The 26,156-nt window shown below is 45.0% G+C and overlaps 1 long non-coding RNA gene across 3 annotated transcripts in view; it reads left to right on the top strand.

The window, feature by feature from the left end:
• LOC138261668 (uncharacterized) overlaps positions 1 to 25,657 on the top strand; it is a 72,591-nt gene extending 46,934 nt beyond the window's left edge. For all 3 annotated transcript variants that reach the window (XR_011199132.1, XR_011199133.1, XR_011199131.1), the window contains 2 exons: positions 19,637 to 19,700; positions 24,984 to 25,657. This is a non-coding gene — a long non-coding RNA (uncharacterized lncRNA). The remainder of the gene's footprint in view (positions 1 to 19,636; positions 19,701 to 24,983) is intronic.
• The last annotated feature ends 499 nt before the right edge of the window (positions 25,658 to 26,156 follow it).

The raw sequence follows: 26,156 nt of genomic DNA, 5'->3' as shown, positions 1-26,156 counted from the left end.
TGAGTTGGTCAGGGATATTTGCGTACGCTTTTCCCCCTCTCCCTCTCCTTCCATATCTAGTAAACAAGTTGAGTCAAAACCAACTCAAACTCATACTGATAGCACCCACATGGGCAAGACAACCTTGGTATACAACTCTACTAGACCTTTCACTAGTACCGCATGTCAAACTACCCAACAGGCCAGATCTGTTAACACAACACAAACAACAGATCAGGCATCCAAACCCAGCATCATTGAATCTGGCAATTTGGCTCCTGAAATCCTAGAATTCGGACACTTAGACCTCACACAAGAATGCATCGAGGTCATAAAACAAGCTAGAAAACCTTCCACTAGACACTGCTATGCATCTAAGTGGAAAAGATTTGTTTACTACTGCCATGCCAATCAAATACAACCATTACATGCCTCTACTAAAGACATAGTAGGATACTTACTACATTTGCAAAAAGCAAATCTCGCTTTTTCATCTATAAAAATACACCTCGCAGCAATATCTGCTTATCTACAAACTACTCATTCATCGTCTCTATTTAGAATACCAGTTATTAAAGCATTCATGGAAGGGCTAAAAAGAATTATACCACCAAGAACACCACCAGTTCCTTCATGGAATCTTAACATCGTCTTAACAAGACTCATGGGTCCACCTTTCGAACCCATGCATTCCTGTGAAATGCAATATCTAACCTGGAAGGTCGCATTTCTCATTGCAATCACATCCCTCAGAAGAGTAAGTGAAATACAGGCATTTACCATACAAGAACCATTTATTCAAATACACAACAATAAAATAGTTCTAAGAACAAATCCAAAATTTCTGCCAAAAGTAATCTCACCATTCCATTTAAATCAAACAGTAGAATTGCCAGTGTTCTTCCCACAACCAAATTCTGTGGCTGAAAGGGCACTACATACATTAGACATCAAAAGAGCACTAATGTATTACATTGACAGAACAAAGCTAATCAGGAAAACAAAACAACTGTTCATAGCTTTTCAAAAACCACACATAGGAAATCCAATCTCTAAACAAGGCATTGCTAGATGGATAGTCAGATGCATTCAAACATGCTATCTTAAAGCCAAAAGAGAATTGCCTATTACACCAAAGGCACACTCAACCAGAAAGAAAGGTGCTACAATGGCCTTTCTAGGAAACATTCCTATGAGCGAAATATGTAAGGCTGCAACCTGGTCTACGCCTCATACGTTTACTAAACACTACTGTGTAGACGTACTAAATGCACAACAAGCTACAGTGGGCCAAGCTGTACTAAGAACATTATTCCAAACTACTTCAACTCCTACAGGATAAACCACCGCTTTTAGGGGAGGTAACTGCTTTATAGTCTATGCCAAACATGTGTATCTGCAGCAACATATGCCATCGAACTGAAAATGTCACTTACCCAGTGTACATCTGTTCGTGGCATTAGTCGCTGCAGATTCACATGTACCCTCCCACCTCCCCGGGAAGCCTGTAGCCGTTTAGAAGTAGATCATAAATCTTAAACATCTGAACATTTGTAAATAATTATTAGAAACTCTTAACGTACATACATATTCACTCCATTGCATGGGCACTATTTATACCAAACAACTCCATCCTCACCCTCTGCGGGGAAAACAATCTAAGATGGAGTCGACGCCCATGCGCAATGGAGCCGAGGAGGGAGGAGTCCTTCGGTCCCGTGACCAAAAAGACTTCTTCGAAGAAAAACAACTTGTAATACTCCGAGCCCAACACCAGGCAGCGGACTGTGCCAAACATGTGAATCTGCAGCGACTAATGCCACGAACAGATGTACACTGGGTAAGTGACATTTTCATTTTCACTCAGAAAAAGTGCCTGGGAATTTGTGGAACTGTACAATGAAGACCTGAGGTGGGGTGGCTGAGAGGTCCGAGTCCTAGGTTGAGTCTCACATGATGCCTCTCTGATATTGGAAATGGTTGGGCATCACAAATGTACGTGTATTAAAAGCAATAGAGACTTAGTTTTTCAAGAAGGCTGTGAAAGATTTGCTTGTACCAGGGGCAACCTGGTTAGAGTACAAGGTTGCCTATATGTTTCACTTGTTAGGGTGACCCTATTTGGTGTTCAAGAAATTCCCCTTTTAGGGCTTGAATTTATGGGAGTAGGTGGTGTAGACTTGATGGTTCTTTTCTCTGGCAGTTGGGACCTGTGGGGCGGAGGGATGCATTTCAGGATAGGGTTGTGTGCTCCCATCACTGTGATAGCATACATCATGATTGGTCCAGTAAAATTTTACACGTGGTAGGCGTACAATGATTCATGAAACTAATAAATCGCCAAATATATCCACTGATCAGCGGCCCATTAAAATGCTTAGTTGGATTATTCATAGGCTCAGTCCTTGGAAAGTGGGGCAAGTGCTGTCCTCTTTGGATTGTCACATGATTGGCATTGCCATGCTTCACAAGGTGCACCTTCAGCCAATGCCATCCCGCAAGAAGTGCACCTTCAGTCGAAAGCAGCATAGTAATTGTCTGTCTACAAAAAGATCTTTCATCAAATGCATTCTGTTCTAGAGGGGTTTCCACTTTTTTAATTTAAAAATAAAAAAAATCTATGCTTCATACCTCTTGACTGGTCGACAGATGAACAGGGGGAGATGGGTGATCATGATTGATGGAATGCATGTGGTCACTCTTGAATTAAAAAAAAATATTTAGATGGCTCTAAAGTTGGATCGAGAGTTCATCAGATCCTAAATAAATGTTGTAATATCGCATCTGGGATTGTGGCTTCAATACCATACTAGATCTAATGTGAGGTAGATCAAACCAAATCCACAGGCCTCCAACACAGGCATTACTAACAACCTGACTGATTTAGGGGGCGTAGCTTCTAGGGTTGATGGTTTGGGATGTGCTACACTCCCAATAAATGTATTTTCTGATGACTAATTGGATACAGGTGATTTCAGTTGGCATGGTGAGGTGCTTGTCAAATTTCGCCAGGAAATTTTACATGCACAGGAAAACACCATCTGTTTTGAATGTCCTCCAAAATGTTGGTTATCTTACAAAATATTGTTTCTCTCATTTAGTACCCCAACCAATCCACATTCCGTTCCTTTTCCACTGCCCCTTGGGCCCCTCAAGTGCACTGATTGTCGTTCAATGTAATTTAACCTAATGTGCCAGCCTGATAGTTGAGAAATCTCAAGCATCAGGGTGACTTCTGTGGCAGCACTTGACCTGAAGGGCACCTACTTCCACATACCAATACACCCAGCTCATCGCGAATAGCTAATGTTTGTCATAGCTGGCTGTAAGGAAATGCCTCCTTGGCCTGGTTACCCCCTGACTTTTTGCCTTTGCTGATGCTAAGTTATGATTTGAAAGTGTGCTGAGGCCTGCTAACAGGCCCCCAGCACCAGTGTTCTTTCCCTACCCTGTACTTTTGTTTCCACAATTGGCACACCCTGGCATCCAGGTAAGTCCCTTGTAACTGGTACCCCTGGTACCAAGGGCCCTGATGTCAGGGATGCAGCATTTCTTATGCCACCCTGGGGACCCCTCACTCAGCACAGACACACTGCTTGCCAGCTTGTGTGTGCTGGTGGGGGCAAAACGAGTAAGTCGACATGGCACACCAGACATGTTGCTGGCCACATGGGGAGAGTGCCTTTGTCACTCTGTGGCTAGTAACAAAGCCTGTACTGGGTGGAGATGCTTATCACCTCCCCCTTGCAGGAATTGTAACACCTGGCGGTGAGCCTCAAAGTCTCACCCCCTTTGTTACACCACCCCAGGGCATTGCAGCTAGTGGAGTTGCCCGCCCCTCCGGCCAAGGCCCCACTTTTGGTGGCAAGGCCGGAGGAGATAATGAGAAACAAGGAGTCACTGGCCAGTCAGGACAGCCACTAAGGCAACCTGAGCTGAGGTGACTCTGACTTTTAGAAATCCTCCATCTTGCAGATGGAGGATTCCCCCAATAAGGATAGGAATGTGACCCCCTCCCCTTGGGAGGAGGCACAAAAAGGGTGTACCCACCCTCAGGGCTAATAGCCATTGACCACTGCCCTCCCAGACCTAAACACACCCCTAAATTCTGTATTTAGGGGCTCCCCAGAACCTAGGAACTCAGATTCCTGCAACCTAAGAAGAGGACTGCTAAGCTGAAAAAGAGAAGACGGAGATGCCAACTGCTTTGGCCCCAGGTCTACCGGCCTGTCTCCCCCTTCTAAAGACACTGCTCCAGTGACGCTTTCCCCAGGGACCAGCGACCTCTGAATCCTCCGAGGACTGCCCTGCTCTAGAAGGACCAAGAACTCCCGAGGACAGCGGCTCTGTTCACCCAAGACTGCAACTTTGTTACAAAGGAGCAACTTTAAAACAACTTGCGTTTCCCGCCGGAAGCGTGAGACTTGCTACTCTGCACCCGATGCCCCCGGCTCGACTTGTGGAGAACAAACACTTCAGGGAGGACTCCCCGGCGACTGTGAGACCGTGAGTAGCCAGAGTTGCCCCCACAGCCACGCCTGCAGAGGGAATCCAGAGGCTCCCCCTGACCGCGACAGCCTGCTCCTCAGATCTGGTAAAGACTCTGAACCTGCAGCCCCCAGGACCTGAAGGATCCGAACTCCAGTGCAGGAGTGACCCCCAGGAGGCCCTTGCCCAGGTGGTGGCTACCCCGAGGAGCCCCCCCCTTGCCTGAGCTGCTGGTGTGGTAACTTTGGGGTTGCTCTGAACCCCCAACGGTGGGCTACCTTGGACCCAAACTTGAACCCCGTAGGTGGTTTACTTACCTGCAAAAACTAACTATTACTCCCCCCCCACCCCCCGAACTGTTAAATTGCACTGTCTAGTTTTAAAATAGCTATATGTGATTTATGCGAAGCCTGTATATGCTATTTTGATTATTCAAAGTTCCTAAAGTACCTACCTGCAATACCTTTCATTTAAAGTATTACATGTAAAATTTTAACCTTGGTTCTTAAAATAAACTAAAAATATATTTTTCTATACAAAAACCTATTGCCCTGGAATTGTTTGAGTGTGTGTTCCTCATTTATTACCTGTGTGTGTACAACAAATGCTTAACACTACTCCTTTGATAAGCCTACTGCTCGACCACACTACCACAAAATAGAGCATTAGTATTATCTATTTTTGCCACTATCTTACCTCTAAGGGGAACCCTTGGACTCTGTGCATACTATTCCTTACTTTGAAATAGTGCATACAGAGCCAACTTCCTACACTGGCAAACATTACCAATTCATGATTCTCATTGGGGTCACCACTGCATCCTGTGTTCACAAAATGCCTAGCAGTGATAGCAGCTCATCTTTGCAGATAAAATACCAATGTAGCCCCTTATGTAGACAACTGGCTTATCAAAGCACTCATCAGTGTCAGCAACACAGTAAAATCACAATAGATCTCCACAGCTTGAGGTTCACTATCAACATTCCCAAGTCACATCTACGTCCACTGCAAATTTTGCTGTATTTAGGAGTAATTCTAAACACACAACTAGTATTGGCTTACCCCAATTCCACACACATACGAAACCTTCTAGCAATACTGCCCCAATTTCAAAGCTTCTTCCATTACCATAGTTCCCCACACAAGATTACACATGTGCCTGTTGCAAGAGTGCCTAGCTCAACAGTGGTCTGTCACAGGGTCACCTAGAAAATCTAGTGTTGATAGACTGCCACACATCGCAATGGTGGAACACCGCCATCCTGTTGCAGGGGTGGCCTTTTTGTGACCCTGTTGCCCGCGGCACTCTCAGCGTACTTACTGCAGCCGTATTGGTGGTGCACATCTACTGCACCTCACAGTGCAGGGCCTCTGAGATGCCAAACGCCAATCTCTCCACATCAACTACCTAGAAGCTGTTTATCTAGCATGGAAGCATTCCTACCTCACCTGACTCACAAGCTTGTCCTAATCTGGATGGACAATATAACAGCCATGTATTACCTACAGAAACAAGTTGGGGAGGGTGGGTTCCAGGGTTTCCACAACTGTTGTTCCTGTCTCAGACCATCTGGAATTGTTTTCTACCCCGCAACATTCGTCTGTTGGCAGAATACCTTCTGGGAAAAGACAACTGCAGACTGGCAGGCTGCAGCAACAAGTCCATCAATTGGAACTCCACCCACTGGTCATCCTTCCATGCTTCCAAAGGTGGGGGTTCCATCAAATGGATCTCTTTGCAACCCCAGAAAATTCAAAATGCCCAAATGTTGCCTCCAGGTTCCCACACCCACTATACAGAGATCAAAGTTTAACCTCAGCCTACCACCAGAATGTATGGATATTCTTAAGGAAACGTGTAGACCTACCACTAGGCCCTGCCATGCAGCAAAATGGAACAGTCTTGTTTGGTTTTGTCAATCAAAAGAAAATGGACCCTTTAAAAGCCACAGTATGTGCCTTTTTACAAACCACTGCAACACCGGCAGGTTAGCGAATGCTGGGGAGTGGGGGGTTAGGTAGACTTCTTTACAGTGTATCTACAGCCACGTATGCCATTTAAAGAAATGTTACCCTGTGAGCATCTGTTCATGGCATGTAGTGCTATAGATTCACATGCACCTACCCTCTTCCCCAGAAACCTGTGGTTGCATTTTCCATTTAATATTTTATATACATATTTATATATTCACAAACATTTAACATGATCATCACATTAAATGTGTACTCTAGATTCCTTTTGCCTCCCCTTCTCACCCTCCCCGTTCTGGCGTCCGCTCCTTCACACTAAAAGCACTTAACAATATGCAGGCTTTTCCATTACAAACTGCGTTGTGTAGATGACCAAGCAGTGTTAAGCAATCAATACTTTTAACTCTACACATCAAGCCTTGTAGAGTCTAGTGCTCTAATTACCTAATATTGCAGATGTCTTTGTCAGTAAAGAGGGTGATAATGTGGATGCAAACCCATATTGGGCACGCTCAGCGTTTATCTTGTTTAACAGTGGTAATACTTCCATTCCAAACTTTAGTGTTTTGTAAATAGTGCATCACATACCTTGAACATGTGCAATCATGCTTGTTTCCAGAGCGGTGCTATTTCTATCCTATGCACCCACCGCATGTACACTCAGTTACTATGCTGTATATAACGGTTATTAGTAATGTCATCACTGATTTAATCAGTGATATCGGAGGTGCAAATTATAGCTAGCTTTGTAAACTATAACTAGTAAATGTCCGGTTTCTTGAATCTTATGTGGATAAGGCCTTGCTATAAAATCACTTAAACCTTTGGTATTTTAATTTTTTCAGTTAACTTTTTTTTTTTTTTTTTTTTTTTAATCTTAATACCTTGCCTAACTAGAAGATCACTTTAACCTTTTGGCTTTCAGTACATTTCTGAAAGGTTTTTTCACACAGATAGATAGGACTACTATACTAAACTATGTTGTTAACTAATGTTTATTCAGTGAATTTCTGGGATTTTTTTTCCCTTCCGTATTAACCCAACTCCTTCCCTGAGTATAGCTTTTGACTGTGTGCAGTGGGTGGGTATGGGTGCAGGGCCATTCACAGAATTAGACTGTCCATAAATTTAGGCCAAAAACTCTATAGAAAATCCAGATTTAAAATAGATGGCAGCCCAGCAAACACATTAAGTTCCTTACAGGGACTTAATTAGGGTTCTGAAAATATATATGTTAGGTGGCATCTGTAGCTGCAGATACACATGCTGTGCATTATCCTGCCATCTAGTGTTGGGCTCTGAGTGTTACAAGTTGTTTTTCTTCGAAGAAGTCTTTTCGAGTCACGAGACCGAGGGACTCCTCCCTTTCAGCTCCATTGCCCATGGGTGTTTTATTTCAGCCCGGTAACGGTACCGGTTTAGTGTTAGTGTATCGACACCAATAGAAGTGCTCTGGCGGCCCTTCGGGGCTTCCGCTCTTCAGCGGGGCCTGGTCGGCCCGACCGCATCAATCGACGAAACTAATGGACCGGACCACCTTCCGCTTCTGTCCGATGTGCCACTCAAAGTATCCTTATACAGACCAACACTTGGTGTGTAATCTGTGTCTATCAACAGAACACAGAGAGGATACTTGTGAGGCCTGTCGGGCCTTTCGATCTAAGAAGACCCTACCGCACCTAAGAGCCAGAAGACTACAAATGGCATCGACACAGAGAGAACAACTCGACCTCGAAGAGGAGGAAAGAATTTCCATCCAGGGGGACGGACTCAGACGATTCCGAAAGTGAGCGACCCACGATGATGCAGAAAACGGTGAGTAAAACTGCCCCGTCCAAGACTCACACAAAGATCGTTAAGGCCAAGGGGATGCCACCGCCAGCAGGCCATGGCTTAACCCATTGAAAAGAAGGTGACGAAACATCTGCACCAAAAAAGGCTAAAGAATTGCCGAAGACATCTGACTCCGGTCGAGATTCAGGCTCCGAACGATCTCGAGACCGAGAGTTGGACTCACCCAAGGTGAGAAAAGTAATGTCTGAACCAAAAAAGTCTATCGGAAGCATCGGTACCGAAAAAAGCGGCTTCGGAGCTGAAAAGAAGCTGTTACACAGAAGAGCAAGGACTTTCCAGCCAAATGCATACACACAGATTTGAGCAGGAAATAAGTATGGGGGAACCAGACCATACCCAAAGGAGGTTGCATATCCAGAAAAATACAAACTCTTCCTCCAACTGAAACCAAGAGAGAGCTGGCATTTCATGAGTCAGATATGCAGCCTAAGGCATAGGTGGCAAGAGATAAAACCCCACCACCAAAGTTTTTGCCTCAACCTTCTCCACTACACTCACCACAGCTGTCCCCGGTAACAACACCTCTGATGCAGTCACCTACTCATACAGGGAAGACACAGGATGATCCGGATGCATGGGACTTATATGATGCTCCGGTATCAGACAACAGCCGAGATTGTTACCCAACAAGGCCGTCTCCTCCAGAGGACAGTACTGCATATACGCAGGTACTATCAAGGGCAGCTACATTCCACAATGTAGCAATGCATTCAGAGCCAATAGAGGATAATTTCCTATTCAACACCTTGGCATCCACCCACACTTCATACCGGAGCCTGCCAATGCTCCCGGGCATGCTCAAGCACGCAAAACAGGTCTTCCAAGACCCAGTTAAAGGAAGGGCTATCACGCCTAGGTTGGAGAAAAAATGCAAACCTCCCCCAACGGACCCTGTGTTTATAACCCAACAACTTACACCAGACTCGGTGGTTGTAGGAGCAGCAAGAAAGAGGGCAAACTTTCAATCGTCGGGAGTATCCCCACCGCCTGACAAAGAGAGTAGGAAGTTTGATGCAGCGGGCAAACGTGTGGCAGCACAGGCAGCCAATCAATGGCGGATCGCAAACTCACAATCCCTGCTGGCTCGCTACGACAGGGCACACTGGGACGAGATGCACCACATTATACAGCACTTGCCCAAAGAACACCAAATGCGTGCCCAACAGGTTGTGGAAGAAGGACAGGCAATATCCAACAACCAAATAAGGTCCGCGTTAGACTCGCCATACACAGCGGCATGAACAGTCAACACTGCGGTAACCATTCGCAGGCATACATGGTTACGAAGCTTGGTCTTCAAACCAGAAATTCAACAAGCTGTGTTAAACATGCCTTTTAACCAGGAACAATTGTTTGGGCCAGAAGTGGACACAGCAATTGAAAAATTAAAGAAGGACACGGCCAAAGCCATGGGCGCGCTCTACACCCCACAGAACAGAGGCACATTTAGAAAGCCACATTTTAGAGGGGGGTTGTAAGGAAATGCCTCCTTGGCATGGTTGCCCCCTGACTTTTTGCCTTTGCTGATGCTATGTTTACAATTGAAAGTGTGCCGAGGCCTGCTAACCAGGTGTAAAGAAATGGCTCCCTGTTGCAGTTACCCCCCACTTTTTGCCTGATACTGATGCTGACTTGACTGAGAAGTGTGCTGGGACCCTGCTAACCAGGCCCCAGCACCAGTGTTCTTTCACCTAAAATGTACCATTGTTTCCACAATTGGCACAACCCTGGCACCTAGGTAAGTCCCTTGTAACTGGTACCCCTGGTACCAAGGGCCCTGATGCCAGGGAAGGTCTCTAAGGGCTGCAGCATGTCTTATGCCACCCTAGGGACCCCTCACTCAGCACAGACACACTGCTTGCCAGCTTGTGTGTGCTGATGGGGAGAAAATGACTAAGTCGACATGGCACCCCCCTCAGGGTGCCATGCCAACCTCCCACTGCCTGTGGCATAGGTAAGTCACCCCTCTAGTAGGCCTTACAGCCCTAAGGCAGGGTGCACTATACCATAGGTGAGGGCATATGTGCATGAGCACTATGCCCCTACAGTGTCTAAGCAAACCCTTAGACATTGTAAGTGCAGGGTAGCCATAAGAGTATATGGGCTGGGAGTCTGTCAAAAACGAACTCCACAGCTCCATAATGGCTACACTGAATACTGGGAAGTTTAGTATCAAACTTCTCAGAATAATAAACCCACACTGATGCCAGTGTTGGATTTATTAAAAAAATGCACACAGAGGGCATCTTAGAGATACCCCCTGTATTTTACCCAATTGTTCAGTGCAGGACTGACTGGTCTGTGCCAGCCTGCTGCTGAGAGACGAGTGTCTGACCTCATGCGGTGAGAGCCTTTGTGCTCTCTGAGGACAGAAACAAAGCCTGCTCTGGGTGGAGGTGCTTCACACCTCCCCCCTGCAGGAACTGTAACACCTAGCAGTGAGCTTCAAAGGCTCAAGCTTCGTGTTACAATGCCCCAGGGCACTCCAGCTAGTGGAGATGCCCGCCTCCTGGACCCAGCCCCCACTTTTGGCGGCAAGTCCAGGAGAGATAATGAGAAAAACAAGGAGGAGTCACTGGCCAGTCAGGACAGCCCCTACGGTGTCCTGAGGTGACTAACTTTTAGAAATCCTCCATCTTGCAGATGGAGGATTCCCCCAATAGGATTAGGGATGTGACACCCTCCCCTTGGGAGGAGGCACAAAGAGGGTGTACCCACCCTCAGGGCTAGTAGCCATTGGCTACTAACCCCCCAGACCTAAACACGCCCTTAAATTTAGTATTTAAGGGCTCTCCCTGAACCTAGAAATTAGATTCCTGCAACAACAAGGACTGCCCAGCTGAAAACCCCTGCAGAGGAAGCCCAGAAGACAACAACTGCCTTGGCTCCAGAAACTCACCGGCCTGTCTCCTGCCTTCCAAAGAACTCTGCTCCAGCGACGCCTTCCAAAGGGACCAGCGACCTCTGAATCCTCTGAGGACTGCCCTGCTTCGACGACGACAAGAAACTCCCGAGGACAGCGGACCTGCTCCAAAAAGACTGCAACTTTATCCAAAGGAGCAGCTTTAAAGAACCCTGCAATCTCCCCGCAAGAAGCGTGAGACTTGCAACACTGCACCCGGCGACCCCGACTCAGCTGGTGGAGAACCAACACCTCAGGGAGGACCCCCGGACTACTCTACGACTGTGAGTACCAAAACCTGTCCCCCCCTGAGCCCCCACAGCGCCGCCTGCAGAGGGAATCCCGAGGCTTCCCCTGACCGCGACTCTCTGAAACCTAAGTCCCGACGCCTGGAAAAGACCCTGCACCCGCAGCCCCCAGGACCTGAAGGACCAGACTTTCACTGCAGAAGTGACCCCCAGGAGTCCCTCTCCCTTGCCCAAGTGGAGGTTTCCCCGAGGAAGCCCCCCCCTTGCCTGCCTGCAGCGCTGAAGAGATCCCTTGATCTCTCATTGACTTCCATTGCGAACCCGACGCTTGTTCTAACACTGCAACCGGCCGCCCCCGCGCCGCTGAGGGTGAAATTTCTGTGTGGGCTTGTGTCCCCCCCGGTGCCCTACAAAACCCCCCTGCTCTGCCCTCCGAAGACGCGGGTACTTACCTGCTGGCAGACTGGAACCGGGGCACCCCCTTCTCTCCATTGAAGCCTATGCGTTTTGGGCACCACTTTGAACTCTGCACCTGACCGGCCCTGAGCTGCTGGTGTGGTAACTTTGGGGTTGCTCTGAACCCCCAACGGTGGGCTACCTTGGACCAAGAACTGAACCCTGTAAGTGTCGTACTTACCTGGTAAAACTAACAAAAACTTACCTCCCCCAGGAACTGTGAAAATTGCACTGTGTCCACTTTTAAAATAGCTATTTGTGAATAACTTGAAAAGTATACATGCAATTGAAATAATTCAAAGTTCCTAATGTACTTACCTGCAATACCTTTCAAACAAGATATTACATGTTAAATTTGAACCTGTGGTTCTTAAAATAAACTAAGAAAAGATATTTTTCTATACAAAACCTATTGGCTGGATTTGTCTCTGAGTGTGTGTACCTCATTTATTGTCTATGTGTATGTACAACAAATGCTTAACACTACTCCTTGGATAAGCCTACTGCTCGACCACACTACCACAAAATAGAGCATTAGTATTATCTATTTTTACCACTATTTTACCTCTAAGGGGAACCCTTGGACTCTGTGCATGTTATTCCTTACTTTGAAATAGCACATACAGAGCAAACTTCCTACACCAGGCCCCAGCACCAGTGTTCTTTCCCTAACCTGTACTTTTGTATCCACAGTTGGCAGACCCTGGCATCCAGATAAGTCCCTTGTAACTGGTACTTCTAGTACCAAGGGCCCTGATGCCAAGGAAGGTCTCTAAGGGCTGCAGCATGTCTTATGCCACCCTGGAGACCTCTCACCCAGCACAGACACACTGCTTGCCAGCTTGTGTGCTAGTGAGAACAAAACGAGTAAGTCGACATGGCACTCCCCTCAGGGTGCCATGCCAGCCTCTCACTGCCTATGCAAGTATAGGTCAGTCACCCCTCTAGCAGGCCTTACAGCCCTAAGGCAGGGTGCACTATACCATAGGTGAGGGTACCAGTGCATGAGCATGGTACCCCTACAGTGTCTAAACAAAACCTTAGACATTGTAAGTGCAGGGTAGCCATAAGAGTATATGGTCTGGGAGTTTGTCAAACACGAACTCCACAGCACCATAATGGCTACACTGAAAACTGGGAAGTTTGGTATCAAACTTCTCAGCACAATAAATGCACACTGATGCCAGTGTACATTTTATTGCAAAATACACTCCAGAGGGCACCTTAGAGGTGCCCCCTGAAACTTAACCGACTGTCTGTGTAGGCTGACTAGTTCCAGCAGCCTGCCACACTAGAGACATGTTGCTGGCCCCATGGGGAAAGTGCCTTTGTCACTCTGAGGCCAGTAACAAAGCCTGCACTGGGTGGAGATGCTAACACCTCCCCCCAGGCAGGAGCTGTAACACCTGGCGGTGAGCCTCAAAGGCTCACCCCTTTGTCACAGCCCAGCAGGGCACTCCAGCTTAGTGGAGTTGCCCGCCCCCTCCAGCCACGGCCCCCACTTTTGGCGGCAAGGCTGGAGGGAACAAAGAAAGCAACAAGGAGGAGTCACTGGCCAGTCAGGACAGCCCCTAAGGTGTCCTGAGCTGAGGTGACTCTAACTTTTAGAAATCCTCCATCTTGCAGATGGAGGATTCCCCCAATAGGGTTAGGATTGTGACCCCCTCCCCTTGGGAGGAGGCACAAAGAGGGTGTACCCACCCTCAGGGCTAGTAGCCATTGGCTACTAACCCCCCAGACCTAAACACGCCCTTAAATTTAGTATTTAAGGGCTACCCTGAACCCTAGAAAAATTAGATTCCTGCAACAACAAGAAGGACTGCCCAGCTGAAAACCCCTACAGAGGAAGACCAGAAGACAACAACTGCCTTGGCTCCAGAAACTCACCGGCCTGTCTCCTGCCTTCCAAAGAACTCTGCTCCAGCGACTCCTTCCAAAGGGACCAGCGACCTCTGAATCCTCTGAGGACTGCCCTGCTTCGACGACGACAAGAAACTCCCGAGGACAGCGGACCTGCTCCAAAAAGACTGCAACTTTGTTTCAAGAAGCAGCTTTAAAGAACCCTGCAACTCCCCGCAAGAAGCGTGAGACTTGCAACACTGCATCCGGCGACCCCGACTCGGCTGGTGGAGAACCAACACCTCAGGGAGGACCGCCGGACTACTCTACGACTGAGTACCAAAACCTGTCCCCCCCTGAGCCCCCACAGCGCCGCCTGCAGAGGGAATCCCGAGGCTTCCCCTGACCGCGACTCTCTGAAACCTAAGTCCCGACGCCTGGAAAAGACCCTGCACCCGCAGCCCCCAGGACCTGAAGGACCGGACTTTCACTGGAGAAGTGACCCCCAGGAGTCCCTCTCCCTTGCCCAAGTGGAGGTTTCCCCGAGGAAGCCCCCCCCTTGCCTGCCTGCAGCGCTGAAGAGATCCCTTGATCTCTCATTGACTAACATTGCGAACCCGACGCTTGTTCTAACACTGCACCCGGCCGCCCCCGCGCCGCTGAGGGTGAAATTTCTGTGTGGGCTTGTGTCCCCCCCGGTGCCCTACAAAACCCCCCTGGTCTGCCCTCCGAAGACGCGGGTACTTACCTGCAAGCAGACCGGAACCGGGGCACCCCCTTCTCTCCATTCTAGCCTATGCGTTTTGGGCACCACTTTGAACTCTGCACCTGACCGGCCCTGAGCTGCTGGTGTGGTAACTTTGGGGTTGCTCTGAACCCCCAACGGTGGGCTACCTTGGACCAAGAACTGAACCCTGTAAGTGTCTTACTTACCTGGTAAAACTAACAAAAACTTACCTCCCCCAGGAACTGTGAAAATTGCACTAAGTGTCCACTTTTGAAATAGCTATTTGTCAATAACTTGAAAAGTATACATGCAATTGAAATGATTCAAAGTTCCTAATGTACTTACCTGCAATACCTTTCAAACAAGATATTACATGTTAAATTTGAACCTGTGGTTCTTAAAATAAACTAAGAAAATATATTTTTCTATAACAAAAACCTATTGGCTGGATTTGTCTCTGAGTGTGTGTACCTCATTTATTGTCTATGTGTATGTACAACAAATGCTTAACACTACTCCTTGGATAAGCCTACTGCTCGACCACACTACCACAAAATAGAGCATTAGTATTATCTATTTTACCTCTAAGGGGAACCCTTGGACTCTGTGCATGCTATTCCTTACTTTGAAATAGCACATACAGAGCCAACTTCCTACAGGGGTTTCGAATGCAAACACCAGAGCCTTCCACCTCGCAAACCAGACCTACCTATCTGGGACAATACCAGAGAGGAGGGTTTCGTGGCTCATAGAGACGTGGACAATTCCCAAGAGGAAGGGGAAAATTTCAAACACCTAAGACAAGTCAACCCAAACAGTGACTTATATCTCAAAACCCCAACATTTAACACCAGTGGGGGGGAGACTTACCACATACTACCAAAACTGGACACACATAACTACGGACGCATGGGTCCTATCCATTATCCAACATCGTTATTGCATAGAATGCATACATTTTCTGCCAGATGTGCCCCCAAGGACACACTATGTCCAAACAACACTTACCTCTATTACAACTAGAGGTCCAAGCATTATTACAAAAACAAGCAATAGTTAGTACCCAAACATCAGACAGGAACAGGTGTCTACTCACTATATTTCCTAATTCCAAAAAAGGACAAAACGTTAAGACCTATATTAGACCTCAGAACACTGAATCTCTTCATCAAGTCAGATCACTTTCACATGGTAACACTTCAAGACGTGGTTCCCTTACTAAAAAAAGAGGACATGTCAACATTAGATCTCAAGGATGCCTACTTTCACATACCCATACATCCTTCCCACAGAAAATACTTAAGGTTTGTAATACACGGCATACACTATCCATTCAAAGTGTTACCGTTCGGGATAACAACCGCCCCAAGGGTATTCAGAAAATGCCTTGCAGTAGTAGCCGTTCACATAAGGAGACAGCACATGCACGTATTCCCATACTTAGACGACTGGCTAATAAAAACCAGCACTCAACAACAGTGTCTTCTTCACACGCAATACTTTATAGAAACTCTCCACAAACTGGGATTTTCTATAAATTACCAGAAATCACATCTGCAGCCATCCCAAATACAACAATACTTGGGAGCAACACTCAGAGTACAACCGTTCCAAAATATATCAAACATACAGCCAAACCAGCACTACCAAGTAAGGTTTGTAATGAAACTTCTAGGCATGATGTCTTCATGCATAGCCATTGTCCCAAACGCGAGATTACACATGCGGCCTTTACAACAGTGCCTAGCAAAACAATGGACACATGCACAGGGCCAACTCCAAGATCTAGTGTTGATAGACCGCCAGACACACTCAAGATGTGATCACAACAGATTCTTCCATGATGGGGTGGGGAGCACACCTCAACAAGCACAGCATACAGGGACAATGGGACAATCCACAAAATCAACTCCACATAAATCATTTAGAACTGTTGGAAGTGTTTCTAGCATTAAAAGCATTTCAACCACTAATAGCCCACAAACACATTCTTGTCAAAACCGACATGACAACAATGTATTATCTCAACAAACAAGGAGGGACACTCTCGTCACAACTGTCTCTTATCCCAAAAAATGTGGCATTGGGCAATTCACAATCACATTCGCCTAATAGCACAATACATCCCAGGCATTCAGAACCAGTTGGCCGACAACCTCAGTCGAGATCGCCAGCAAACACACAAATGGGAAATTCATCCCCAGATCCTACAGGATTACGTCCTTCGCTGGGGAACACCAAAAATAGGCCTGTTCGCAACAAAAGAAAACGTAAAATGCCAAAACTTCGCATCCAGGTACCCACACCCTCAATCCAAGGGCAATGCGTTATGGATCAGTTGGTCAGGGATATTTGCTTACGCTTTTCCCCCTCTCCCACTCATTCCTTATCTGGTAAACAAACTAAGTCAAAACAAACTCAAACTAATTCTCATAGCACCAACTTGGGCTCGCCAACCGTGGTAAACAACACTGCTGGACCTATCTGTAGTACCTCACATCAAATTACCAAACAGGCCAGATCTGTTAACTCAACACAAACAACAGATCAGACACCCGAATCCAGCAGCGCTCAATCTAGCAATCTGGCTCCTGAAGTCTTAGAATTTGGGCACTTAGACCTTACACAAGAATGTATGGAGGTCATTAAACAAGCTAGAAAACCTACTACAAGACATTGTTACGCAAACAAATGGAAAAGATTTGTTCATTACTGCCACAATAATCAAATTCAACCACTACATGCTTACGCAAAGGACATTGTAAGCTGCTTATTACACTTACAAAAGTCTAAGTTAGCTTTTTCATCCATTAAAATACATCTCACAGCAATTTCTGACTATCTGCAAATTACACATTCAACATCACTATTTAGAATCCCAGTCATAAAAACATTTATGGAGGGTCTAAAAAGGATCATCCCCCCCAAGAACACCACCAGTTCCTTTGTGGAACCTCAATATTGTATTAACACAACTCATGGTCCACCATTTGAACCCATGCACTCTTGTGAGATGCAATACTTAACATGGAAAGTAGCCTTCCTAATAGCTATCACATCTCTTAGAAGAGTAAGTGAGATACAAGCATTTACTATACAAGAACCCTTTATACAAATACATAAAGTGGTTCTGCGCACAAATCCTAATTGTTACCAAAAGTTATATCACCCTCCCACTTAAATCCAACAGTGGAACTCTCAGTATTTTTTCCAGAACCAGACTCTGTAGCTGAAAGAGCATTACATACATTAGACATAAAAAGAGCACTAATGTATTACATTGATAGAACCAAACAATTTTTCAAAACAATTGTTTGTAGTTTTTCAAAAACCTCATGCAGGAAATCCAATATCCAAACAAGGCATTGCCAGATGGATAGTTAAGTGTATTCAAACCTGTTATGTTAAAGCAAAGAGAGAACTGCCTATTACACCAAAGGCACACTCCATTAGAAAGAAAGGCACCACCATGGCCTTTCTAGGAAATATACCAATGACAGAAATCTGTAAGGCAGCCACATGGTCTACGCCTCATACATTCACTAAACATTACTGTGAGGATGTGTTAACAACACAACAAGCCACAGTAGGACAGGCAGTATTACGAACATTATTTCAAACAACTTCGACTCCTAAAGGCTAGACCACCGCTTTGGGGGAGGTAACTGCTTACTAGTCTATGCACAGCATGTGTATCTGCAGCTACACATGCCATCAAACGGAAAATGTCACTTACCAGTGTACATCTGTTCGTGGCATGAGACGCTGCAGATTCACATGCGCCCTCCCACCTCCCCGGGAGCAATACATCGCGCAATCCTGGAGCAGACCTTGTACCACTTAGTAGCTGTATTGTCCCGAACTAGACCTATCTGACAATACTGAGGATGAATACACTTTTTATGATGCAGAGCATCAATCTTCCTATAGTAGGCAAGCTCGGTGTACCCTAGCAATGTGTCCGCATTCCATGCATGCTAATTACCGTTATGCCCTGGAGGAAGACAAACATCCAATCATTTCTAATCCAGTCCTCTTAATCAAAACGTATGTTGCCTGTATTTGTATTTCTTACCTTTACCATCCCTTCACAGTCGTAACCATGGGTTCAGTCTAACATGTCCCTGACCACTGTGCAAACAAGGGCAAGTATAACCTATTTAACAAATCTCTCATAAGAATCCAGATTTCAAATCCCTGCATTTTAATTCTGATCAGACCTAAAAGGGCGCATGACCCAAATGAGGTATAACTGCATTATAACACAAAAGGATTTTTTACCAACCATCATACATCAAGTATAACCACACAGTGCTTTTGAATACATCAATATGGGCAATGTAATGAAATATTATACAACCACAAATCACCTTCACACTAGAAGCAGTGGTTCTTTGAACTTATTTTTGAAATGTGGTAAAACACGTTCCTGTGTGGTTGGGGGTCTACGTTGCCTAATCGAGATCTATAATCGAAATATATTAAACTAAATATTAACAGATTAGTGTATATAAAGAAACATAACATTTAAAAACCTTCTATAAAACTCAAGAAATTTGAAATTGGTGGCTAAAAAAGTTGTCCTTGGGTTGATTCTTGGAACTAGAGCAAGGTCATCAAACAGAATATAAAATGGAAAATGAGTGGCCTCAATTGAATAAAAAAAAAAAATATATATATATATATATAAAAAACTTTAACCTTCCCCTTAATTTTAAGATTTTCTTTTTTATATATATTTGTGAATTAAATAAAATTTCTCATTATTTGTTTCTGTATTTGTTCTGGTTTACGATGTTTTAAATCTCCCCCCCCCCCCCCCCCCCCCCCCCCCAAAAAAAAAGCCTTCCAATAGACTGATCACCCCAAAAATTATAGGGAGAAGCTAAGGCGATCATTGATTTTCCAAAGGTTTAGTTCTGATTTGTTGAATGGAGTCAGTTATCTGCTAAACGAAATGCTCTTCCTATGGAAACCCTGACCTAACCAGAACTACACCATGGTTGACACCACCACCACTGTTTAAAAAAAATAATATATATATATTTTTTTGTAATTATTTTTTGCAAATGCTTGTTCTTTGTGGCGAGCGGGATTATTATGTGGCATTGATATTTTCAGTCAGCCATCCTATCACTTAGGTTGAATCTGTTTATTCTTGTCTTATTGCAGATTCAACTATCTAACCTTTGCTCGATGGTGAAGCAGCCTCAGCGGTGCCTTTTGACTACACAAGGTAATATTAAGGTGTTTACTTTTAGGTTTGCTTGTTATAGTACACTGCGCAGGCTTTCAGCTTAACTGAGCTCCTCCATAGCCTAGTACATTCCTTGAGAGCTTGCAAGATCAACACTGAGATTACTTGAGGCCTCCTCCTGTTCTTTAGGTGGATGTTATCGAAGTCTCAAACAGCTGTTTCCATGGTGGGTTGAACCTCTATCCCATGGGACTCTCCAGGAGGCAGGGGTGGTGCTATGAGCCCTATGGCCTATTACATGTTTATTTCCAGCTGGTCTGCATTTTTGGGCCAATTATACTTTTAAGTGGGGAATAACAGATCTAGTGTTTATTGGTGCATAACACCTAGCTCATGGCATGCCAACAGTTTGGTCTGTGGTGGTGGCTTTCAGAATAGGCCAGGTATTGGCCACTAGCCCTCTTCTGGTGAAATTGAAAAATTGACTGCTTAGCCCAGACAACTCCGGCGTTCAGCCCCTTAGTGCGATAGCTCTTATATAACATAGTGCTAAAGTTTGTTTTCCACTGTTCGCAGCAGCGATTTAATGCAAACCGGTACTTGGAGAGCTTGCCCCATAGGGGAAATGCACAGCACGCCATATATTGTCTTGCTAACCTGATTGTGGGAAAGTATTCCCCATGCTATCATTCTCACATCACACATGCACTTGTGCTATTAATGGGAATGCACGTTCCACCAAGGCCAGTGTATAAGCGAGAGTCAAATCTGCCTCCTATTCTTTCAGATCAGTGAAAATATTACGTTGAAACTGATTAGATTAAATAAAATATCAGTTAGCAGTTTTACTGATTTTTGGGAAGTACCGTAGAGCCAAATATAGAAGAATTAATTCCTGTACGTGGTGATGCCCAATGTTTGTGTGCAAAGACGTTGTGCCAAACAGAAGCTGTGAGATTGTGGCGCGGCCCCAGAGGGATCACTGTGACGTTCCTCGGCATGGAATACTAAAGTAGCAAGTCCATCATCTGCTATCCTGCAGCATGATAGAAAGCACTCACGATGTGTTGAGCATGAGGATTCCTTGACGCTCTTCCTCTTGGGATTTGTTTGGGCTTTACATTTTTTAGAAAACGCGAACACACACAGCATTGTTCTTTCTTAGTCAGACACTCTCGCTCCAGATTAGAACAGTTGAGGGTTGTTTTTTTTTTTTTAATTGTTTTATAACTTGTATAAACCTCTGCAACAAACAGCATGAGGTGCATTTCATAATTGCAGTTATTTAACAACCACTTATGCATTATCCACTATATGACGCAAAATACATTCTTTACCTCCCAGGATCTCCAAACTGGCTGTGTTGGGGTCCAGTGTTATATATTGAGGGTATGAATGAAAACAGGTTATTAAGCAGCTTAAAGTAATTTTAGCCTGTGCAAATTATGGTGTTGCTATAGTGTTTTAGTGGCAGGAATTGTGGCTGAGGTTTGTACATAACCATGGCTGTGTTGATACTGCCTGCCAGTTATGCCGTGGTGGTAGGTGACCTGGCCGTGGGGGTGGTGGATCTATTTTGAGTGGAGAGATTCTATCAGAATGGGCCTTTGGGTCGGGAGATAGGCGATAACAATTCACTGTGTTCCCCCAGTTGTTCTTGGCAGTATGTAACGTCTTGTATCCAGGCTGCCATAGTGGGGGACGGGCTCCTGCCCCAGTGTATGGCCACTTTTCTTTTTGCTAGAAGGAGTAGCATAGCTGTAAGATGCCTGCATTCGGCCGGTATTTGTTACATATCCTAATAATGCTGTTAGCGGTGTTCTCAGCGGGGTGTGGCCAGTTATTATCTGTATGGTGTCAAAGATTGCTTCCCAGAAGGCTAGTTAGTATCCGTGGGCATAGCCACGCCTAGTGTAGGGTTGAGGCCTGAACATCATCGCATATAGTACATTTTGCTTCCGTTAGTAATCCCATCTTAAAGAGCTGAAGAGGGCTCTGGTAGAGACGGTGCAGGTATTTAAAATGTATGAGGCGTGGTCTGTGGTTGGGAGAGAGATGATTGAGTTGGCCACAACAGGAGTCCCACTGGTCGTCTAATAGTGTTAAGGAGAAGTCCGCGTCCCTCTTGACGTGGGCCCCCGATGTCGAGGGTGGGGTGGCCGCCTGGGTGGAAGTGTAAAGGCGAGTGATCAGCCGTCTAGGGGATAACGTAAGAATAACTTCCAGTGGTGGCAGTGTGGGTGGTGCAGTAGGGAAAGTGTGGTGTAAATTTCAACATGTTACATGCAGCTGATAGTATAGCAGAACGTCTAGTGGCGTATGGTGTGCATCTTCTGCCTCGGGTACTTGCATCAGGAATTGAGCATAAGGGTATATATTTGCTAATACGGAGCATTTAAGTTTGAGAGCTGGCACCATGTTCCTGTAGGGGTTGAATCATTGGGTTCTCCAGTAGAGGGATGGATGGTGTGTATAATAGGGGCAGGTCAGCTTTATTTTTTTGTATGCCCTCCCATGCCCGTCGCACACAGGTGACTGTTATTTTAGCTCTGGGTGTCTTGTAGGGGTTAAATAGTGCCGTCTTGAGGGGGCATGGTGCGGATCTGTCTGCCTCTATAGCGGTGTGCGATTGAAAGGGGTCTTGTTCTCTACCCATTGAAGTGGAAATTCAAGGTGGAAAGGCAGGGTCTCCTCCATGAGAGGGAGTAGCATTGTTTTATTTTTTTCTCTTCTCCAATTCTTGCCAGTAAGGGGAAGAGGTACGCCCATTCTAATGTGTCAAACGCCTTTGTTTTGTCTAATAAGGCAGTTGTTGCCTGAACATGTGTGGCCAGGCGGTGCATGATGGCGAAGATTGTGCAGAGGTTATGGGATGTGGACCTACCTGGTATAAAACCGGCCTGCTCAGGGCGAATATTGGTGGGTAAAAGTGGCAATAGCCGATTAGCCAAGACTTTGAAAACATTTTATTAACAACGTTGATGAGGGAGAGCGGCCTGTAAGATTCGCAACGAGTTGCTAGCTTGTCCGGGTTGAGTAGGGTAATTATTATAACTTCTCGCAGGGAGGCTAGTGAGTCTTGGTACATATCCGTGAGGCGCGGAGCCAGCAATGAGGTGCGTTCCTTATGGAATAAGGCAGTCGGAGTTTGATACATTTCTGTTAGGGAAATGTTAGAAAACACTCAATGGTTTGTTACCATAATGTTGTTTGCCCGAGCTGCTATCTCGTTTGGGCAGCCTTTCTGAGATGTCACTTTACATTGGAAATCTTTCATGGGATTTCGGGTGTCGTTAGAGAGGTGAGGAATTAAAATATCCAGTCAGGGAACCTTGAGCTGCCCTTTACCAGACTGCCACACGCACACTTAGTGCTGCTGGCAGGGGCCATGCAGCAATCCTGTCCATACCTGCTGGGGCAGAGCAAGGAGGACGTCCAGAGGTGGGGTGAAGCAGGGAGAAAGCGTTCTCATGGAGACCCTGTACGCCTAATGTGACCCTGACTTCACTCATCAGTGCTGCTTGACACTGTGACACGGCTATTCTGCTGGCCATTGTACTTGTGTTTCAAAAATGATTATATGTTCTTTTATATATAGCATGGGTACTCGCAAACAATTTTCCAGTAGCCAATAAGTTTGGTCTGTGATGTGACAAGAGGGTCGCGTTGATGCCTTCAGGGTAGTGGTTGGGGGGGGGGGGGGACACTTGTGGTGAGGTGGGTGTAGAGGAAGCAAAGCATATACTTCTAGTGGCAGAATTGCACAACGTGAAACCAAAATACCTGGGATTAATCCAGGCTTCCCCACTTTTTGAAATTGTGATCCTAGGCAATTATTTTACTTCACCTGTCTCATTCATTTTTCTTGATTATCACAAATATGAGGACCTCAAAATAAATTACTCAAGGATGTGCGCTGTACAAAACCTTTTCCTGTGTTTGATTTAATGTTGTTAATTTATAATAGGGATTCTAATCACCCATAAATGACTTGCCTCTTTAGTTCACCATTTCCATTATTGTTATTATTGTGTTTGAAAACTATCATTTAGGAATAATAATTCGCAATGCACTGATATAATCTGAGGTACTAAGGTGAAGTGCTTCTACATGTTAAATACACTTTTTGAGTTTTAAAGAGACTGTCCTATATTTACACTTTTGCTGCAGATGTCTTTAAAAGTGAAGATGTTCCTAAAGTTGAGCAGTGGAGACTCCCTAATTAGTTCCTTTCTTTAACACAAACATTTCAATAAATGCTTGCCTGTTAAACATATTTTTATTGTTAGTTCCGAGACAAGAAAACAGCCGCCCAGAGCTGCTGTTAAGCAGTTGGCTGCATGTAAAAGCCGAGAGGCCCGCACTTCACTTTGCGATCCAGTATAGCTTCTTTAACTGTTTTATCAAAACTATTTGTGCCAGCTTTAGAAACCTGTTTTTACCTATGGAGTGATTTTTAACATTCAATTTGGTATAATGGAAGGGAGATTCATGCTTGTCCACCAGTCATCTGAGTTACAAAAGGAGGTTTGGCTAACGTACAGCTGAAAAACGTGTATGCTTCTATCAGTTTCTTAGCTTTGCCTCCTATAAGGCTGAAGTAAATGCCTGGGATAGGATGTCAGATACATCTATGAATCCTACAAACAATACCACCACTTCTTAATCTCCGACATAAAAGCAATGTTATGCCACCTTTCAGACCTACAATAATGGCTCACCAGAATTTCACTGTAATGTTGGCATCTGATAAATGTATCCTCCCTATACACTTATGAATCATGAAATGTATTTAAAAATAAACATATCTCAACATGTTCTCTATATAGCATCCTACGCAGGTGCAAGATCGAAGCGTATAAATTCATTTATGCTTTGATCTGTGGAGTACAAGAAATTACATATCTGCAGCTCTCTGAGGAACCAGCAATGGCAAAGTCAATAATTCCTGAAAAGGCTTTTTTTTTTCTTCTCTGTTTAAGTAGATGGATTAGTTGAAGATTGCAAGAATGAGCGAGAGTGAGTGTGCGCATGGATGTACTTCAGTACATGGTTGACTACATAGATGGGCTATTCCTTGAATGGATGGGAAACAATCAACTGTTGTATTCTTGCGCTCACCCACCCCTTGCGAGTGCCTTTTTTATGGGCAGAGGCTTAACTTTTTGTTCGGCCACGGCTTCAAGTTACATTGACATATGGTAAAAAGTATGCTTAAAAGTTTAAGAAATATTATAAATACAAACTTTGCTAGAACCTTTTGTACATTAGTGGTTGAAAATTACAAAAATTCTGACTTTTTTTTTTTTTCTTTTCTTGTAGTGGGCCTTTGATAGCGTAATGCTGTATGGAGTTTCGAAGGAGGATATGTAAACTGTTTCCAAAAGAGCCCTGAAAATCCTGGACTTTTGTATTCACATGCAGGCATAAATCTGGTGACAGGCTTATGCATTTACAGATCTAAAGGGGTTTGCAAATGTCTGTGTGCATAAATGACAATATTTATATTCTGTTACACCAGGAAATGCGTTTCCACTTATTACAGTGTTGAGGTCCCCATGCACATCCAACTTGTGTTCTGAAAAATCCTCTTCATTGTTAAATGACTTTTTTTTATTTTTTATTATTAAGTAGCACAGAATGCCAGCACAGCTTTCAAGATTCATAGTGATTGGGCAGCTCGTCTAAGAGCAGTTTTTCCCTTGCATTCTGCTGTTTGGCCTGTTTGTGCCATCACACAAGGAGACTACTAGTACCAGCATTCAAATGAAGAAAGAAAACAAATCCCCTTGGTTGGATGGGCATCCTTTGTGTGGAAGACGTAGCTCTACTATATTTCTGAGGAAGAAGCCGTTTTATCATTCTGAGGCCTAGAATAACCCTGCACACTCATCCTTGTAATATTATGAATGGAATGCAGTCTTTCACTTTTGAAACCTCTTCCCCATGTACTGCAGTCTGCTTTGTGATAAACAAATACAAAACTCTACCAATAACTAATTGCTCACTTGGAATTTTATGGTCGTAATTTGTGCCTTGTCGAGAGGAGTGGCGGTGGGGGGAGCAGGGGGGAGGGGATGGGAGAGGAAGGGGGGAGGTGAGGAGGAGGGGGGAGGCTCCAGTATAATTCAACATCACATAATCTAAAAGGTTAAGAGCCACTGATCTACGTCCCTTCTGCTGGTGTGGTCCCATCTACAGATTGCAGTATGGTAAGCTTAGAGGGTCCCCAAGCGTTTTGGTGGAAGACGTTGTAGAGGAGAGGGGTTGCTCTTGAAAAACTTACAGCTGTGTGGGTCTGCAGATAATGTTCTCCGTTTAAGCCAGCTGTTTAACATGTGGCAGGATGTCACTTGAAAGTGCGCCACAGATGAACACTAGAACAAAGGAGGGATGTGCAAAAGAGGTAGGATGAACTACGATACAAGTCTTGATAGAAGATCCTGGATCCTACGGGTGGTGTTTGTTGATTTTTCTCCAAAAGATTGTGAATAT

This window comes from Pleurodeles waltl, chromosome 10, assembly GCF_031143425.1.
Source record: "Pleurodeles waltl isolate 20211129_DDA chromosome 10, aPleWal1.hap1.20221129, whole genome shotgun sequence".
Taxonomy (NCBI): domain Eukaryota; kingdom Metazoa; phylum Chordata; class Amphibia; order Caudata; family Salamandridae; genus Pleurodeles; species Pleurodeles waltl.
This window is presented reverse-complemented; position numbering and strand designations above follow the sequence as displayed.